Source organism: Ptiloglossa arizonensis, chromosome 12 (assembly GCF_051014685.1).
Source record: "Ptiloglossa arizonensis isolate GNS036 chromosome 12, iyPtiAriz1_principal, whole genome shotgun sequence".
Lineage (NCBI taxonomy): Eukaryota > Metazoa > Arthropoda > Insecta > Hymenoptera > Colletidae > Ptiloglossa > Ptiloglossa arizonensis.
Window position 1 is genome coordinate 5,407,618 of NC_135059.1, and position 14,872 is coordinate 5,422,489.

At 37.5% G+C, this 14,872-nt stretch overlaps 1 protein-coding gene across 4 annotated transcripts in view; it reads left to right on the plus strand.

The window, feature by feature from the left end:
- Nucleotides 1-1,781: 1,781 nt before the first annotated feature.
- The window catches only part of LOC143153434 (uncharacterized), a 120,383-nt gene continuing 107,292 nt past the window's right edge, over nucleotides 1,782-14,872 (plus strand). Inside the window, exon 1 of one of the 4 annotated variants that reach the window (XM_076324607.1) lies at nucleotides 1,782-1,922. The gene's annotated coding sequence lies outside the window, so the exon portion shown is untranslated. The remainder of the gene's footprint in view (nucleotides 1,923-14,872) is intronic. The other 3 variants (XM_076324609.1, XM_076324611.1, XM_076324612.1) reach the window with 3 other exon arrangements.

Here is a 14,872-nt window from a genome sequence, read left to right on the forward strand (position 1 = left end):
ATACACGAATTTCACGACACCAACTTTTGCATCGAAAATGTTGCTACGAGATACAATGATTCTTGATTTTGCCGTTAGAGTCTTCGTTCATTTGCGGAAGCGGAGGAAAAAATTGAAAATTTCTTATATGCTTTTTGTCGAACGAAAAGGAAGGTTTCAAAGGCTATCTTGACTTTCGAGCAAACGTGTACAGTTGTTTCATCGATGAAACAAAATTAAAAGTTATTTGTCTGCTTTGTTATCAACGATTCAATTATGTTAAAATATTGTTAGCTGTTTAGATTAATCCCTGTAGATATAGTAACACAGTATTTGTATTTTGCATCGGGCCATGTGACCAAACGATATTGGTACATATTAATATATTAGATACTAGTTTGATTTGTCACGATTGATGAAATTAATTATTGTTCTGCGATAAAGAATTTTCGTTTAAATTCGGTTCAGACTAATGAAAATCTCGATGGTCTTAATTTAAAGCGTATAGCTCGTTAAATTAATTAAAAAGCTATCGCGAATCGTTGTAATTTCTTGTTCCGCGAATGAAAGCACAAGAAGATGTGAGAGTGACCCTCTTCCTGGCACTGTTACTAGGTCAACGAGAATTTCTCATCGAAAGACGATGCATTTCTCTAGTTTGTTCCGCTTACTGTTCGTAATTGTGGTAACATTAACATCAAATATGAAAAAGTTAACGAGGCAGCATTCGTTTTAAACGTATTTCAAATTAAGTCCGTTAACTGAAAGCAAGTCTTTCAAAGTATAAGTAAATGTAAAGAATAATGTAGGTAGAAATATTTTGTTAATTTGATGGATTTCATGATTTTTTTTTCACTTTTTATTCCATTAAGTGTGTTTTTATATTTGTATGATAATGATGATTGACGAAAACAACCTGAAACATCGTGTTTCTCAAAGAGGATAAGAAAACATTAATTACCAAGATGAATTTGTAGCGTAACAAAATGTAAAGGTAAGTCTATTTTCGATGCAACTAAACCTTTGTTAGATGCAATTGTAATTTTCCGGTAATATGGAATGTAAGAGATATAAAACTAATGCACCAATTCTAATCTAAAAAATTGAAACGTACACCAAAAGATATTTCTTACGTCTGTCATAGTTGATTTAAAATTGGTATCGTTTTATTAAACAAGTTTTACAAACATGACAGCTTGGTTGTTAAAACGCAATACAAACAGTCGTACGTAATTAGTACGAAAACGGGAATCTTTTCACGTCGACAATTCTAAGGAAAAAGAACTTACATTTTGTGAGGTTCCTAAAGATATTTTTAATCGTTAGGCAATTTTAAAAAGCACCCGAAGTCGAAAGCACGAAGGCATAGAGCGCCTCCACAACTAGTCTAGTGTTTTTTGTCAATAGCGCGGGAACGGTTGGCAGCCCTGTGATCTCGCGGGGCACGGCTCGGCGAGCATCGGCCGCTCAGTCAAGAAACTCGACTGCACCGAATAACTACGAGCGAGGTTGAAATCATACGAGCCAGGAGCGCGCTGCTCTCTCCTGCTATCGGCTCTGCCTCCACGGCGGTGGCTCTCTGCCGAGTCTGTGGTGTCGTGGGTTCTTAATAAGTGCGGTAATTTTCGTGTCGGGCCGAGAGTGTTCTCAGGGTCTCGCGATTAAAGGACGAGCAGGCGGAACGGGGACGGGGAAAGAACACCACTAATTTTTCCTTACCTCTTAGTACGGACGCGCGCTGCTCCTGGACTCCTTCGGACGTTCGCGTATATCGTCCACTGCCAAAAACGGGCAGCGCTGGTGACAGTGATGAGTGTTTCTCCGATTGTGCTCGTCGTCGACACCATCGTGCCCGTTGTTCGGAGCTTACGTGACTGTGACCGTGACTGCCGTGCCGTCGCCGCCGTGATGTGCTTCGTGAGCTTAGCCACTAAGGAGATGCTGTGAGTACGATTTGCCTGCTACTCTTTTTATTTCGTTGTCTCCTTGCACGCAAAATCGCGTTGCCTTTATTTGTACACCCATTTACCGATGGGGCTCTTGGTACTTGTTTATGTGCCGCAGATGGTACGAAGGTCGGTCCGGAAATGGGTCGAAATCGTGATTTCTTATCGGTATTGTCTATCGTGTTTATTGCCCTCCTCTTTCGGTATGCATCCCGAGGATTTTGTTCGCTGGAGCTCCAGTGTTCGTTTCTAGCCTTCTTGTCCGGGATAATTTGTACGTCTTTGGCGTAAATGTTTTGGGCTGCCGCTAACCAGAAACGGGGCTTTTGAATGTGTGCAGCGGTGGCTGCAACTCGTCGCGTTTCTTGTTGGGAATTACTTGGTTATCGATTTACCGCAAAATCGTGCGAGAATTCGTTCACGAGCGGACGAAAGTCAGAAATTAAGTCGGCGGCGTAACGAGGCCGTTGCTCCGGCCGATAATGCACAGTTGCAGATGCAGATATTTTTCCTTTGCGAGCTCGCCGCGTGTGTCGACGATATTTTTTTCCCTCTTTTAACGAGATAAGCAGAGAGTTAGCGGGGCAGTTTTTTTTTTGACGTCTTTGCTGCGCAATAAAGGCGGCTCGAAGCAACGCTAATATGGAGGCTCGTTCCGACGGAAACGTTGAAAGTCCGACGAAAAGGGTTTCCGATCGGGATACTCGGCTGTTCGACGCGTTTCCCATTTCCGGCCGTCTCGCGACCGTCCCCGAAGCCATAGATTTCTCTCTGGGCGTCACGCTTACATACGTGTAAACGCGCCCCGCCGGTGATCGTCCGTTGAAAATGAAAACCGCGTCGAAATTGGTAATTCGAACATTTCCCTGACAGTCTCGATTTCGACACTTGAGCTTGGAAACCCGGTAGTATGGAAACGAGCTGCCACGCTCGCAAACTTCGATGGAAAAAGAAAGAGAGTAATTAGTCATGCGTAAAATTGAAACGAGTCGATCGTGGCGAAGACGATGGAATTATGATAACCTCGAACGTCGGCATTATTCGGCACGGAATATGGAAAAAATGCATATTTATATGAAAGTCACGTACGCAGAAACTTCCATAACGCTAGTTATTCGATATAAAGAGGCGATTCAATAAGAAGTAGCGCGAGTATGTGTACACACCGTATGGGTTTAGACGTGAAACCGACTCGAGTAGTCGTCGCGAAGATTAGATTCGGTTCTTGTTGGAAACGGATCCAGTTGTAGTAACAGATTCTGCTTGATTTAATGAAGTGGTCTACGGTAGGATATTTAGAACCGGGTGAGTTGGTGTTAATTTAGGATCAATGTTGATCAGTTTCGTCAACGATAAATCGCACGATTTTTTCGTTGCGGTACTAAAAGGGAAACAGTTCGAGTGATGCACGACGCTTCGGAAATCTATGAAATTGATAGCTACTTACGTAACACGGCATGCAGAACCGCGAGAATACAGAGGCGATTAGACGCCATTTTTCACCAGCGTCCTTAACTCATTAAGCAAATAGGGGGTAACGGTTGTGCTGCGTGTTGCGTTAGTGACGTGTACCGTTTCGAGTAACAAACAGATTTTCGATCCGCCATGTTTTCCTTGAAAAATCGTATTCGCAAGACTCGTACCTTTTACACCATTTTAAGTAACTGAAAGCTCGTACACTATCGAATTGCGTTAAAAACGATCTTTTCCTGAAAAATCGTTACATTCGGTGCGTTTTTTCTCGGAATGGTAACGGTTAAGCACAAGTGTGGGATTTTCTAGCCAAGAAACTTTCGCGCCATATTTTTGACGTCACCTGTAGGGTTTTTAGTTTTCTTCGCGCATGGAAACTCAAATGTGGAAATTTATAGAATCCCTTTGAATTTATGGGAATGAAAATATCTGCGAAACCGTTTCGAGTCGTTCAGAAAATGAAACGTGTTATTTGGAATCAGTGTCGCCCATAAATTGTACCCTCTTCCGGTTCTCCCACCTCCTCAGGGAATTCGAACGCGAAAGGAGAACTAGTATTAGAAATCAATGCTGCGATTGTCGTGTTTCGACGCTGACCTGTTATCGCTTAATATATGCGTAACAAATCCAACAGAATATTTAACACTTCATCAATCTCGCACGTAAGATAATACAAAAATTAGAAAAAATGATCTATTGATGTTGCCTGATTCCAGTTTCTCAAGTCACTGCCAGTCATGAAAGTTGAATGTATGCGGCGCTAATGGACACTCTGTGTCTAAGGATATGCAAATAACTCCGTTTCCCGGTTAAATCGACCATAAGAGAAATAAAAGAGTTTTTTATTTTTATGGATAGAAATGGCTGGAAAAAATTGTCTTTCTATTCGAAAACATTGTAGGTTCCAAGATCCGACTACAAACTGTAAATTGGAACAGGATAATTTGTAGGAAAATAAAAATAAATAATTCCACACTTAACACATTTTGGAATAAGGTACACGAAGGAACAGCGTACTTCAAATTCGATAAAAAATATGTACTTTAATTAACGATCTCAGAAGCGTAGCTTATTCTCTTCCACAGTATACGTAAAGTTCGCTCTGAGATATAAGAAACGCTTTCACCGTTATTGTTGCAAATACAAATGCAAAAAAATGTTGAAAAGTTGTAATTTATTATTTAAATAAGCTACGGGCATATTCTATAGAATTAACTCTGAATAATCCAATGGAAGATTAAGATATTCATCTCTCTTCTCTTGTGATCCAGTGTTATACTTCCTTCTTTCAAAGTAATTTGGATGCTGGTGCTTCCAAATATTTCATTCGATTTTAATATAGTTCTCGATTCAAAAGTATTTCCTTTTTTTCTTTAGCGATCGTTTAATATCAAATAAAGTTCGGAAAGTCATTTCGTTTTTTTGGTGAAAATGAAACACGATTTTTTTAGAGCGTATACACATTTTATTAAATTATATATTCTCCATTTTGGAAATGAAATTATTTGAGGAACAACCCAATAATTTTTCGCATTTCTGATTCTTCTATACAATTTCTCACAATGTTAGATATTACTCAGGAATAGAAAACGATCGAGGTCTAGACATTATGACAAATTTTTGTTTTACGAGAAATAAAATCGTTGAAGTGTGAATGAATTTCTGAACGCTGTATGTTCAACTCTGACATAAATTGAGAACCACTGAGCAGCGGCCAGTCAGATTAGATATCTGAATCTTGACTGTATCGACGTGGATACGTTAGCATGGAATAGCTACAAAGTGTATCGTCCCTCTTTCAAGAATATACCGGTGATACACGTCTTTTTACTCGTAACGGGAGCACGTCGGGAAAATATTATTATTAATCGTTAAAATGATCAAGATAAACGAATTTTGACAATTTGACGTAAACATGCAGTTCCTTGTCACGCGAACATGAGTATAAGCTGTTTGTATGTATCTAAAACATGTTCGAACTAACATCTTCAGACTTGGGTAAGTGGTGTAACATTCGAAAAAGTTAAAGAATTCAATGAACTTTAGATATCGAATAGAACTACAACAGAAAGTTTAATAATCGTTAGAAATTGGGAAGGTCTAGAGATGTTTGCAAAACCATGGAAGAAATCAGAAAATTGAATAGATTTAACAAATTGGGGAGATGGGGGCAATTGATTATTGTATAAAAAATCCCGAGATGAAAATAAGTACGAAATTCATGGGAATTCAGGAGAATGGAGAATCCAGTTCATCGATTCGATAGACGTTGGGACGCCTCGGGAGACCTCAAAGACTGTGCGAAATTACGAAATCTGGCGGATCGGTTGACCCATTCATTAATCTGCAATAGAGTACCGCAATAATGGATACAAATTTTGCACGACGGATGCTTATCCTGAAATACAATACCGATCCGCTGAAATATCCTCGGATAAAAATATGTCTTTTCGAGTATTAAAAGATTCTCCTCGATATTCTTACAATATAGATACGCGTCCAATATATATATATTTATTTGTTCGTATAAACGAGAATTGATTACAATAATTATAAGGGTCTTCCTACGCGAAATTGTAATCTTTAGCGATACTTCGCTGTTAAAATGATCAACGTTACAGCTGCTTGAATAATATTCCGCGGTAACATTTTCAATAAATTATAACTGTTTAACAAGCGATCGAATAGGAAGGAACTTCTGAATTTTTGATCAGATGAAATTTATCTCGGTTAGGAGACATTTCTCTAAACATTCATTTTGCAAGTATTTGAAACAAATTCAATTTCTGAGTAGCGGAGGTGAATTAGAAAATTTGAAAAGTATGAGCAGATAGACTCCTAAGAGGACTATGTCCTCTTGAAAAGGGAAAATTTGAAAAAATGGTGACATTTTATAATTGGCCATATGAAAATTAATCGAAGTTAAAGCTGCGTCCAATTGCGTCGATACTAGAGGCGTGGCCGCTATACCTGCTATTGTCATATAACGGGCACATTCAATTCATTTTGACCGACGGACCCATTTGCATTTTCCTACCAAGTCGCAAACTGCAGATGTGCAATTTGGAGCGGTGAAAAATATTTTAAAGACCATTTTTTAGTTATATCGACACTGGTTGTTTCACCGTTGCATTGTAAGCAAACGTGTCGAGGACAAAGTTATGCACAGAAAAGAAAAGTTAAGCAAAGAAAAGAAATAATAAAAAAAACATTTTATTCACAAAAGGGTCCAGACACAATCGTGTACAATATTTTTTCAAATAAATGAATTTTTCTTTTCTTTTTGTGTTTACACGTTAAAATGCACTCGTGCTCTCTATGTTATTGAACGATTAGTACTCTGATTAAATAACAATTGAGAAAAATTAACACTATTGTTCAAACGGCTGTAAAATCAACAATTTTTTAGATCTTTAGACTTCCTTTTTTATATATTCAAATATCACTAAAGGCTACAACATATTCAGTTGTAAGTTAAAGTAAAATTTGAAATATTATCTCAAAAAGTGTTCCATTTCGCGTGGAACGACCCAATGGTATGCGGTATAATTTCTTACTTTCGAGTAGTCGACCTAGTAGTAGTTATAGAAGGGAAACAAGATTCAAGGAAGCATTTAAATACAGTGTGTCCATAAAATTCTTATCTACTTTCGTGACGTACTTGATACCGATTTTATGAATTTTCTACAAGAAACTCTTCGAATAAATAAAGGGGTCCGTGAGAGTGGTAATTTGGCGAATGCAAGAAAATAAATGCAATGAAATCTGAGAGAAATTTAGGAGATATCGTAAGGCGGAGTTAACAGATAAGACAGTAAAGCTTAAATTGGCGAAGAAATTTAAATTAAACCTTTTTTATTTTTTTTTTTTATTAAATCTCGTGTACATTGTATGAGGATTACGAACATGGTAATGAGAATGAGAATTTCTGTATAGAACATAACTCTACAAATGCTTCATAATGTGTTCAGAAATGCTATGAACTCTGCAAATGCCTCATAATGTGTTTAGAAATGTTATGAAACGTTCTCACCTATGCACACATACTAACGATCGTGTCGAATTTAATGTAATTCGATAAATGTTACCGCTTTCTCATTTTACAAACGAAGTTGATACGATATTTCTGTCACTCGTTAAAATAAATAGTAACGTCATGGACATCCTGTATACTTGAGAATATCTTAGAAAAGATTGAATACCCAACGGAATAAGAAAATTTGCATTTTTATCGCAACAATATTGCAATGTGATCAACACGTATGACAAAGTAATGATTTTGTGAAAGAAATATTGCAGTTCTTACGTAACCAGTGTTATCTCCTCATTTAAATATTATTAAAAATGTATGCAGATGGCTTTCTAGATAAATTTACGCTCTTATCAATGATACAAAGGCAGTTTGGATAAATATCGTAGAAGCGTTTTTAGATTCTCCGTGTAATTCGCTTTCTTCTCGAATTTTCCAAGATACAAAGGGCAAAGTATCAAGGGTGAAATATACCGATATTGATAAATAAAAAATTCAAATTGAAAGTGTATCTTCGACAATATTACGACAAAGTTTCGATGAAATTCCATCGAATGTAAACAGTTTCCAATACAGTGTTTAATTTGTCGTAAACGTATCTTCTTGATAGAAAGCCTTTATTATTCGTACCGTTTGTGTAGAATTTGTTTAAAAAACGGTTTATTAAAGAGAACTGGTACGTGCTAAAATAATGCTACCGATCCGGTACAACTGTATCCGTTTGGAAGGGTATTTAATTATCTTTAGGGTCGAGGGAGCGTCGATGACAAAACGAACACCCAGTAGGGGGCTCACCACCGCTGGTGGTACGCTCGATGGTCGTGGAAATTTACGGAAAACCAAGAAACAACGACGGTGTAGAGGGTTCGATGTAAACGCCGTGGAAACGAAAGGTGGTGGCAGGTTGGTCACCGATTTCCGAGCTGTTCCTCGAGCTACGGAAAAGTAGGTTGAGCGCCACTCGGCCTGGAGGACCGCCTAGTTTTTGTCAGAATCGATTTGTCGGGAAGGCGTATACGTGGATCGGCCGCGAAACGCGGACGAACAGGGACACTTCCGAAGCGTTCTCTCGAAACCGCGCGACGTTCTTTCTAGGGACATTTTCTACGTTGGCACTATAGTTATAACGGAACGACGAGTCGTTCATTAAAAAATTAAATAAAACTGGAGCTCGAGTTGTACCGAACGATGTAACTGTTAACGTTCAGCGTGGACGAATTTAACATTGGAGCTACCGAAGGGGTCAATTTGAACCGTGTTTAACACTAGAGATACCAGAGTGGTCAATTTGATCCGTGTTTAACACTAGAACTAGTGAAGAGGCCAATTTGACCCGTGTGAACGCTAGTGTTAACATTGGAACTATTAAAGGGGCCAATTTGAACTGTGTTAATACTAGAGATACCAGAGGGGTCCATTTGATCCGTGTTTAACATTAGAATTACCAAAGAGGACAATTTTACCCGTGTGAACACGAATGTTAACACTAGAACTAGTGAAGAGGACAATTTGACCCGTGTGAACAGTAGTGTGAACACTAGAACTACCAAAGGAGTCAATTTGACCCGTGTGAACGCTAGTGTTAACAGTTCTACCAAAGGGGTCAAGTAATCATATTCATAAATTAATTTTTCCTTTCCCCATTTAACTTCAAAGATACTTACGCGATGATAGAAATAGTAATACGTTCACCGTTGGTAGTTTTAGCGTTAAGATTTGTAACAAAGGACGTAGTACTAGTCAGAGGTCGTCAGGTTCAGTCTATGGATGAAACGTAAAACGATACATATACATTTGTACCATTCGAAAAGGAGTATCATTGTAGCGACGTGTTGAAGGACGTACATTATCGTTCATAAGTATTTGGCCTCATGGTGGAATCGGATCAAAGATTCATATTGTAAATATTTCCAAGTGAAACGATTTTCGATTTACCAATACTGGTAAAAATCCTATCAATTAATAGACGAAAATTGTTATCTATTTTTGTTCGTCTATATACACACCGCGCTGGACAATAACGGTGTTAACGATTCCAGATATTTTAGCAAGAAACTTTTTACATAAGTTCATAACTGTCCTTCTTTTTTAATTTTTCACTCTTTGTCTTGGCTTCACGATCAATTTTATTCCACAATTTCTCTACTGCCGATTTTTCCCCCTACTTTAATTATTACTTTTTCATTTATAGTAACAGGCGTTAATTATTATCCGTCTCGTTAATTACTGTCTGTACACGAGAATGTGGGACAAAAAAAGAGGCAAAAGGTACATTTGAAAATTTTACTTTAACTACGTTTCGCATATTAAGTTGTTCAGAAAGTCATTTCGTTTTTTTTTTTGGTGAAAATGAAACACGATTTTTTTAGAGTGTACAAACATTTTATTAAATTTTATATTCTCCATTTTGGATAACGAAATCACTTTACGAACAACCCGATATTTCCAATATAGAGGAAGTGGCGAAATACTTGTGGACGTTACTGTACGTAGGTACGACGGTCAGTTTCTGCAAGGGTCTAATGGTATGTCAAAATCTCCTGGTTTTAGGTTACTAAGAGACCTAGTGTAATACCAGGTGCTGTTGGATGAGAAAATTAGAGAACGTAGTTACTACGGTATTCTAACCGAATCTTTAAAAGTAACTTTGTACGCCCATATATATTGGGTTGTTCCCAATAGAACAGAAGACCCTGTAGAATTTTATAAATTATAATAATATTTATAAGTTTTATTAATGTTAATATAATTTATTTTATTGGGGAAATAGTTAAGTTTGATTAATTTTAATTCATAAAGTCAATGATGTTTGTTTTACATAAATAGATATTTAGTTGGAAATATAGGAAAAATTACCTTAGGGATAACAGCGTGATATAAGGCTAATAGGGATAATAGCATAGCTATTTCAAGATCGTCGCACAAAATACAGTTTTTCGAGGTTTCTTCCATTTTCTACGATCGCGTTCGTCGATCGCAAAAACTTGATTTCGAAGGATCGGTTTCGCTGACAAAAGATTCGGTGGTATAAGGATCGATTCGAAGAAGAAACTCATTAAGGCCGCTTTCTGGGATTCGTTTGGAGTTAATTGGACTCCAAGTTAGTCCGACACCTGCACAATTTATTACCGGGTAATTTATTCCACGCAAAACCGGGCACTTTTTGGAGCAATGTTTCGGATTTTCTCGAAACTCGAGTACGTTGTACCGTGTAACGATATTTAAATCAATTTCGGAGAATTTCTACAAATTCTCAATATTGTCGATTGTACGAGTATATGCAGTATTGCAGTGTATGCAAGTATGCGTGCATTGCAATTAACTGCAATTAATGTTCACGTACGAATAGAGTATCAATTCGTAATAACGATGAAAAGAAAATGTTCGTAACTGTAACGAAACTCGAATTTAGGTTCTTCGCTAGTAATGGAGCATTTAATCCTGTCGATTAAATAAATTTGCATCGGATTGTTCGGCGTTGTAATTTACGACGATGTTGAATATAATTGGTAGTTCAATTTATTTTAGATGAGATATTTAAATGCAATACTCGGATTATGATAATAAAGAACCAACATTGAAACCTGGGGGGGGGGGGGCTGGAACGAAAGAAAATGTTCATCGTGGTGATTCTTGTTTGCTCGTTGGAATGAAAATTGCAAGGTCATTGCTTGGCAGACGAAATCGAACCAGTTCGCGTAAAACTTCTTATTCTACGCGAAAACAACGACCGTTCGTTTCGTAGCGGCCATTAACTTTTTACACGATTCTTCGTTCCAACATTTCCCGAAAACTTTATTGTAACGTTCGTACGAACGAACGTATGAATAATTTCGTACCATTTCCATAATTAATCTTGTCGTCGATTATCTATTTGACTCTCTATATAAGTCTTCTGTCAGCGATTAATTAACATTCATAAACGTTTGAATATTAATCGTACACGGTGGATTAATTTTGTCGGTTTTATCGCTTTTTCGTACAAAATGTCAATATAGAAAATAGTATGATTTGACTGTAAAGTATAACAATTTTGTGAGAAAAAAATATGTTACTTCGTATTGACTACAGTGTTATCGTTGCAATGTATAAAATCACTATCGTCGATAGATGTGACTCACGATTTTACTGGAAATATTCACTGGAAATAGTTGATAACATAATTTTTACACTGTACAGGATTTTGTCGAACAGAACAGGAAAATATTATCGAAGAAACGACGCGGCAAGTCTCTACCAATTATTTACTGAAAATACTTTTATGAAAAATATTCGTTTCAACAGCAGCTATGGAAGTGTCGATTCTTTTTTTCCATTAAAGCTACTCAACTAAACGACGGAGAATATTTTCAAGAAATCTCTGGCACCATTAAATCAATCAGGCAGCTACTTCGTCGAAGCTGATCAATCCGTAGCGCAATCATCGCGCGAATTAAAACGTCAAACGATCCGTCGTGTGTTAATTAACGAAGCTTAAGTTTCGATAAGAAAATAAAAGAAGAAGAATCCCGGTGAAAATATCGGTAAAAATATCGCAACGAACAAAAACAGAGTTATAAGTGTTTCGAGTAAGCGTGCGATGTATCGAGCAACCATGAATCACGTAAACGCACACGGTATGCAAATACTTATGAAATTATTCCACGTAGAAAAATAAGTCGAAATTGTGGAACAAATTCTCTTGAAAATTGCTTAGGTACGAACTAACCGGTGGTGTCCAATCCAAGTGTAGTTTCGAGCCTTGAGTAAAAGAAATGGTGTCTCAAAAATAACGTTAACGATTCGGTGGATCGTTTAAAGTTTACTTTACGTTACGTTCTTCGTAATAATTAATTTGCAATATTTCAAGCTGTATATTTTGTATTCCTTTTCAAATTCCATTTTATCGTTTCAATAAAATCAACTTTCGTGTCACGTCGGATAACCTTCGTGGAGGGACGACGTCGGGTCACTTTTGACCCGTGAAAATATCACGCACAAACTGCAGCGAATTAAGACATTAACGCGTCTCGATGAGCGATCGTCGACCAGGAAAGAATAATTTGACACGACAATTTGTTTCACGGAGGTTTGTTATCGAAATCTAGCGATCGAGCCATCGAACAACGAGTGTCTTCATTCGTTTCGTTCACTTTCCAGTGGCCCCATGAATATTCGAATAACGATGTCCGATGGATGGTCATAATTCATACACCGAACCAAGTATTAACATTAATCGGTCGTTGCTCGATTAATATGGTTGCGGGGTATTATCGTATTGATTAATTACGCAAGATCGTGCCTATTATACAAGATTGGGGTATGTGTAGGAACGCATTAATTCACAGGTGTGTCCACGTGACCCAAGTAACTTTGTTATACTTCCTCGCTCGTATTTCTCCTCACGTTTGAATAATGCGACTCAGATGTAAATAATTCGCTCGAGAATATCCATCTTCTTTGTAAATTTACGAACCTTTCGCTCTTGAGAGCGATAATTTTCGTTTCTCGCGCGTATCGATTACGTTACCATCGAAGTCGAATTGGTCTTCTTTTGAATAATTTCTCCGTTTTACAAATTTCTTTCTTTTTCGTTTAAATTTCGTCCACGTTACGGGTAATAAATCGAGATAAAATCGCGACGCTCTCGAAACAATTCCACCATAGGTACGATAACATCGATATATAAATTGTGTTTATTGGACGGTACGATCGCTAATAATCTTTATTTATCGTCTAATTTTTAGTTTCGTTCGTCTTCGGGTTTCCGGTTGGTTATGTTTCTCTATTACAGCTATATGTATATATATATATACATATGTATATATATATGGTAAAAGTAGTTTCGTCGTTCGATTAAAAAGCAGACATTTGAGCCGGGGAAAAACTCTTTCCCCGCAGCAGCGTTATTCGCAACTTTTCCCCCGCTTTCGTGGAAACAGGAATTCCATTAAAGCTTTCAAATCGTCCGACCCTTTCATCAGACAGGATCGATTTTGCCGTCATCGTCTATTTGAATTAAAACGAGCCGCCGAAGCCGGTGCTTCGGACTTCGGAGAACGTATCAATCTGCATCGGCATGGAAAAAATTCACTCGTTGCAATGAAATCAACAGAGCGATACTTCAATTCCGTGGAAGCCGCACACCTGTGTGAAAAACAAGACTTCCGAAAATGAAGTTCACTCCTCGTGGAGTTATCGTGCGGACATTCGGTCAACGTCCCGAAAATTTGCCGAGAACGATTAATAAATTTCCATCGACTTCTGAAATTGAATTCGGTGCACAACGTGAGATGTACAAGGTGTGCCAGGATTTGACGAACGATCGGTGCCAGTATGTTCCACGAGAAAAAACAAGAAAAAAAAAGTTCTGTAAGTGTGGTCGAATAAACGCTTGGTTGAAAAGTTACAACAGGAAAATGCAATTAATAAATTTCCATCTACTTCTGAAGCTGATCTGAAGCATGAGATCTACGAGGTGTGTCAGGTGTGTGCAAAAATAAGAAAAAAAAATCCTGTAAATGTGGTCGAATAAACGCTTGGTTGGAAAGTTACAACAGAAATATGTATTTAATAAATTTCCATCTATTTCTGAAGCTGATCTGAAGCGTGAGATCTACAAGGTGTGTCAGGTGTGTACAAAAATAAGAAAAAAGTCCTGTAAATGTAGTCGAATAAACGTTTGGTTGAAAAGTTACAACAGAAATATGCAATTACGACGAACTTCCTCGTAGAACATTACAGCGTATGCGCAAATCGATGTTATTTATGTAATATATTTATGCGCATTGTGTTTACTAGATATTTGAAATCGCTGAAGGCGATCCGTGTCGCTTCTATCGGTATTGGTAATTATCGGTTAGTTGTACAACCTGACTCCATTTTGCACACGATATCAGTCTTGGTCGACAAGTATGGCCATCATTTTCAAATAGTAGTAGTAGTAACGATGAGAGATTAATAAAAGTTATATCTATCACCTTCAACGATGTTAAGTACTAAACATAACGCAGATCACACATCGTCGACTTATTCTTATCCTACAATGTATTAATAATGAGAATGTCAGAAACGACTGTTACCAATTTTAAGGAAATTTGATAGGCTTATAGATTTATATACACAATAGTTGTAACCGGAATTATAGCCGCGGACGGTTAGCCAGCCGTGAAAAAAAGAAGTGTAAAGTTTGTACAGATAGTTATCATCGCCACTGTTGTTTATTTAACCCTAAGCGATCCCGGTCGCTTTACAATTTGTACATTTATTGTTAAATTCGTCGTCAAAGTATTTTCAACGAACGAGCGATTTCGATTCGTGGATGGTGTTTTACAAAATAGTATTTCTATTACTACGGATTGTGTAATAGCAAGAATTCTTGCCGAAAAATCGAATTCTGATTCGCACAATGAAATGAATAACGCTCCGAATAAGTTAAAAGAAAAGAAAAGTTCGAAGTTACAGG